We start from the raw sequence: 6573 nt of genomic DNA, 5'->3' as shown, positions 1-6573 counted from the left end.
CGGCAAACGGATCTTCACATGCTATTATGTAACTTAGATGGTTGGTGAGTTGTCAGAAGTAATTATGAAAGTGGGAAGGTGCTGCCTTTCGAACCATATATTAATAATTGAATTGGAGTAATGTCGTTAAATGTGCCAAGTGTTTGCATCAAATTTACAACAATTCTAAAACGTTATCAATTACGTTTGTTCGGAGCAATGTATCTATCTGCATAAGCGTGGTTTTTAATTTTTTAATGAGGCAACACTGGACAATGACGTTCTGTTAGTGATTTCACATGTTTGACCGTTTCCTGAAAGTTTAAAGAAACGGCACAAATTTTATAATCTTATGGAATACCAGCTCAACAATCCTCGATCTAACGGAATCCTCAGACTGCCCAATTATTTTTCTCTTTGCTGCGAATTCCATAATCTATTTTTCATAAGGGCCACTCACCAAAAAAACGATAAGGAAAAGCGTTTACTAATCATCCACATTATTTTTAATTCGCATTCCTGAGTTCGCCACTTATACTCATTCGATCATTTTATTTATGTCTTTTCTACATGCGAATTATAAAATAGTTTAATTCATATGGTTCGTTCGTAATGTTTTCGTGTCTCATTTCTCTCTCTAACAATTAATTTGTTCGCTTGTTGCCTTTTCTGTTGACTGAGTCGCTTGCTTTTATAATTGTTCTCCTTATATTCAATTTGATTTTAAAATAATGGCAGTATTGATATCAGTCAGCTCGAAATGTTTTTCAAATGTTGGTCAAACATATTTGAAGATTTTAAAGTTTGAATTTAAATGAACAATAATAAAACTTTATTGTCACAGGATGATGTTTCTTTTCGAAGAATACGCAAAGTCCAATAAAAGAAACTATACATCCACAAATATTGTCCAAAGAGTGGGCAAAATGTAGTAGATTGTGTTTATCTTTGAAAATGTTGCCAATGTTCAATTCAAACAAATTCACGTTGAACCGTGGACGAAGCATGGGAGAGGGGCCATTGTGCATGCTTGACCCATTGTTCGTAACCATAAGACGACCGTAGATGAACATTGACACAATCTTGAGCCACGCTTACCCCACGCTTCCCCCACGCTTAACCCACTCTTAACCCACTCTTAACCCACGCTTAACCCATGTAAATCTCACGCTTATCCCTCTCTCACCCCACGCTTATGCCATTGTTGGCCCATGGTTCACTCATTGCAACATTTTTCACGCGGCGTGTTGATAATGAGTTGAAAAAATAGAATATTAAGAAATATAAATATGTTTTTGCCAGATTTCTATGGGTTATAGTAAATGTAGAAACAAGAAAATTATTTGTTACAACAGCACGAACTTTCTCCGTGCGTGATTAAATAAAAGAATGTTTGGAACAAAAACCTAAATCAGATACGCATTTAGATTATAAAAAACTATGCTTTAAAAAGCTCATTTTCTAGTATTAATATTATTTACGTCGAAATCTCGGCAAAGATAATAAATACATTTACACAAATTCTACTACGTTCAAAAAACACAAAAAGCATCTGCCGAAATATGTTTTTGTTTATGCAAACTTATTTATGGCAACTTGTAAATCTTTACTTGAATTTAGAATCGTTCTTGAAAAGAGGCTTCTATCCGACTACATGCGTGATCTCATAAGTTGTAAAAAATAAAAGTCTGTAAGAATGTATCAAGAAAGTTAATATTTGCTGATAAGTGAAAAACCTCATAATCTACAAATATACGAAAATTATGACAATATGAGTTTCTTTATTAATATTTTCCTGAAGCGAAAAGTAGAGGCGATTTTTAATCCAGTAGAAATTATTTATATTCTTGAGGAACCTCGTGCCCTACTTTTTAAGGTATTATCGTGGAATTTTATGTAGTTCTAGCTGTAAATGTGTTAGTTCTATGAACATTTCCGTCATAATCGGTAATTGATATATATATATATACCACCTTAAATAACAGCCTCACCAGATATAGAGTTGGACATAAAAATCTTTAATGATAAAGCTGGAAGCTTTAAGAACAAACAATAGGGTTGATTCCAAAGTCAGATATCATTTTTCGAATAAACGGATCTTATAGTATATAAAATTCTAATTTTAAAAACGCCCATCAAATACTTTATATATTGTTTACTATTTTCAATTTAATGTTGAAATATTAATTTTATACCACGATGTCAATTAGTGAGTTTCTTTTACGTCAAAAGGGTCGGATTTTCTACCAATCACAGCCCATGTGTCAGTGATTCTCAAATATCTTTTTCTGTGACTTCTGTTATCTGTACGTTGAAAATAGAAGTCGCAAAATATTGTTTAACAAAATGTCAAAGGAGGGTTTAGTAAAAACCAAGAGCGCATTTATTTATTTATATTTTCTACCGAAAATAAATATATATTCATGGTATGTATAAAGAATTCATTGAAATTTTTTTTAATGTAGTCATGTTTACTGAATAATTCGTAAATATGTACGATTTTAAAATCTACTCATAATTGTAATTAATGCTTTCCTTCAACGCACTACTGACTCCTAATCCTATTATTAAAACAAGATAAATTTTTTTTTGTTACACAAACTTTAAAAAGTAAAACTATCAAATCAAAATAGTCGGAATTGGCGGTAGACCGTGGCCTAACCTCTTTATCATGAATTTTTTTTCCGTTGAACGACTCAACAGAAAAAAAATTATAAAGCTCCTTCGATTCGGATTAAACTTTTGTATTAAAAAATTATTTCACCTAAAATCGTGAAAAAAACCTATTATAATTCGAAACTCTTAAAAAAAGTTTAAGAACATACGTTCCATATTCATAATACATAATAATTTTAATATTTTGTTACACGTACGTTCATAATGCAAGAATTCCAATAACGTAAGAAATAGAATTTTAGTGGGTATCTTCATTTTTTTCAGCTCACACGAACATTGATAATTTGAATTGGTTCTTTTTTTTCAGAATACCGTATCAACTGACACGATAAACGACTACTTTATATAGTTACTTTTATGACTTATACCAAATAAAAAAATCCTGGTTTTATTCCATAAAATAAATATCTTAAAATGAGACAGACGTTTTATATCACACGTAAGAATATTCCACATTTGTAAAATTTATTAGCTATAGAACCTTCAGAATTATGGAATATTAGAATACGATATGAATCAATATGAAATACTTTAAACATCTAAGAATTCAAGTCAAACATAATAACATAAATAATAATAAGATTAGAAAAAGCCTTTCAATAATAATATTATTAAAAATAATCATGAATTACTGAACAATTTTGTTTTTTCAATGTAATTAATTATGACTTGACTCTAATTAATAAGTCGACAAATGTGGAGAAGTTAAAAAAGAAGCTTGAACTGTCTAGAACTAATCTAATTTAATATTATTCTAAGTAATAATAAATTGTTTTACCAATTATTTATAGCAAAGTTAATTAGTTATTACCTTGTTTTAACTGAAAAGTTGAAAATAAATTGAAAAAATCGGAAAATTGTGATCATCTATACTCTATTCTACCAAAAAAATTCTAAAAAAAATAATATATCGTCAAAAGTAGATCTATTATTAATAATAAAGAAATATTTCAGACAAAAAAGTATATAAATGTGTTTTGTATCATTTATGGATAAAACGTATAGTTTTAGTCCTAGGTGTTAAAAAAAATTTTAAATACTAAATTTTTTGATAATGAACACTGGATATGACAAAAAAACGGAACAACAAATGGATAATTTTTTTATATGATGCGTTTTTTTCATTCTAATTGCCAAAAATAACGTTAATAATGTGAAGCATCCCATACATCCCATACAAATATATTATCATATATATTATTAATATTTTATAGTATTATAAATTTAAAAGACAAGAAACAACCTCCTTTTACTTTAAGTGGAACTTTCGAAATTTACTTTTAGGAAATAAGAATAACTCATGACAAAAATTCAATAAAAATCCAAAAGTTTGTTGACTTACCGAACACTTTTTAATTTAAAAAATTGATAAATAAAAAGGAACAATAAATAAAATTATTTGCAAACAATTTTAATTGTTGTGAGGCTTTTTATAGCACGCGAGGATTCGAACAATTTATCTTTACGACATTTTTATATGACAAGAAAATTGTCAAAGTTATAGCATCCTTGAAATCCAAAAATACAATCTTTCCAGGGCGCACAATTATAGCTTATTCATTTTTTTCATATCTTTGATAGTTTGACTGATAAATGGAATTTTTGTATTTTTCATTATTTTTGGAACGATCAAATTTTGAATTTTCAATTTTTCGACCAAATTGAATAAGTTGTTATGATACAACAGGCCGACAAAATTTGACAAAAGTCAAAAGCCAGAAAACAGACAAAACATTTCAGAGGGATTTTGATGACCTAAATCCGAATGCGAACTCAAAATTGCTCCTGTACTTTAGGCTTTCAAGATATCCTAAACTTAAAGTGCAAAAAACGCGTTTTTAGCTGCTTTTGAGGTTATGTAACCGAAGAACAAAAATGTGTACCACAAAAGCTAATATGGAATTTGAAAGTACTGACGTTCCCCTTTCAAGCCAACTTGGATTTATTAGGATATCTTTATTTTCCACCAAAATCTTGTAATTTGAAATTTTTTATTTTAGCGTTTTAACCAATTAACGCTGAGGTGTTCAGATTTATACAACGCATTCTCTATTGCTGACGGTACGATACTTTTTCTTCAAAATATTATCTCAGGGATTTTCGAGGGTGCCCTTTTATTGCCGGTGTCAGTTTTTTGTTATAACCCCTAGAAGATTAAATATGGCGGCCACAATTTAGAGCTTTAAAAAAGAGCAAAGGATCCCGCACAAGATACCAACCAAAAAGCGTGCAGTCGTTTGGAACCAAACTTTGCACATTGATAAAACAATAAAAAATATAGAAGCCGTTTCCTAGGAGCAGAAAACACCCCTAACACACAAGCATGCTAACCCACCTGACTCTGGGAACAATAATTTTAATCGCATATTTTTCTTGGAATAATGAAGTACCATGCCACAAGTAGGTTAACCTACCTACCTGCTAATTCACCTAAACCCAGAAATCACCCTGCCAAATCATAAGCAGACTAACCCCCCTAACCCTGGGAGCAGAGAATTTAGTCATTTACATTTCGTAAAATAATTGAATTCCACACTAAAAGTGGGCTAACTTGAAAGAAAAATTTTCAATTTAGCGTATTAACCCATTAACGCCGAGATAGTATGCCATTTTCCCTTGAAAATGTTATCTGAGGGGTTTTCAGGGGTTCCTTTTCGATTGGCTCAGTTTTTTGTTACAACTCCTAAAAGAGCGAATATGGAAAACAGTTAGGGCTTTAAAAAAAAATTTACTATTATGATTCATTTGATATTTTAAATTTACTTAAGATTTTCCAGCTTACTAAGGGAAGACTCAATATTTTTCAGCCACTTAAGGCTGGACTTGGGATTGTCCAGCTAAGCAAGAAAGTACTTAACATTTTCCAGCCAATTAAGGCAGGACTTTAGATTTCCCAGCCAATTATGGCAAGCCTTTGGATTTCCCAGCCAATGAAGGCAAGACTTTTTATCGTCCAGCCAGTCAAGACAAGACTTCGATTCGTCCAGCCAGTTAAGGCAAGACTTGGGATTGTTCAGCTAAGCAATAGAGAATGCGTTGTATAAATCTGACACCTCAGCGTTAATGAGTTAAAATGCTAAAATAAAAAATTCAAATTACAATATTTTGCTAAAAAACAATTGCCTAATAAATCCAAGTAGGTTTGAAAGGAGAAAATGAATTCTTCCAAATTTCATATTAGCTTTTGTGGCAGACATTTTCCTCGATCCATTACATAACCTCAAAAACAGCAAAAAACGCGATTTTGCCCTTTTAGGTTAGGTTATCTTGAAAAGCTGACGTACAGGACCAAATTTGAGGTCGAATTCGGATTGAGCGCATCAAAATCCTTCGGAAATGTTAGGTCTGGTCTCTGGATTTAAAATTTGTTGGCCTGTGTGATCTTGTAGGGCTTTCCAAAATCAACTTTTTTCTTCTCTTAGATTTTTTCATATCATGCGTTATTTGGCTCAAAATGTTCATTCTAGTTTCTTCTTGTAGATTTTCTAAATGCTCTAACTCTGATCAACTTTTTTTTATAGGCAGACAGACAGAGGCAGACAGAAAACGAACACCTTCGTAAGAATCTGCCTCGATATTTTAGAAACTAGAAATTCTATTAAAAAGTCTTTTATCATACATAATAATTTTAATATTATGTAATACTCATGTGGAAAATGCAGTAAACACACTAACACAAGTAATAAAACTTCAATACAAATGTTCATTTTTTATCCAAGTAGACACAATGATAAAGATAAAAAATGGCCATTTTTATAGAATTAAAAATGAAATGATACGATAAGCGACTACTACGAGGGTGGATTGATAAGTTATCGGACTGACCAAGAGATGGCGCCACTAGGCCTACCTTGAGGTGGCGTTCTATAGTACCATCCTTAGATAGCTTGTAGCTATAGTTTCAGCCCGATCGCCATG

The sequence above is a fragment of the Belonocnema kinseyi genome, chromosome 3 (assembly GCF_010883055.1).
Source record: "Belonocnema kinseyi isolate 2016_QV_RU_SX_M_011 chromosome 3, B_treatae_v1, whole genome shotgun sequence".
NCBI lineage: Eukaryota > Metazoa > Arthropoda > Insecta > Hymenoptera > Cynipidae > Belonocnema > Belonocnema kinseyi.
This window is presented reverse-complemented; position numbering follows the sequence as displayed.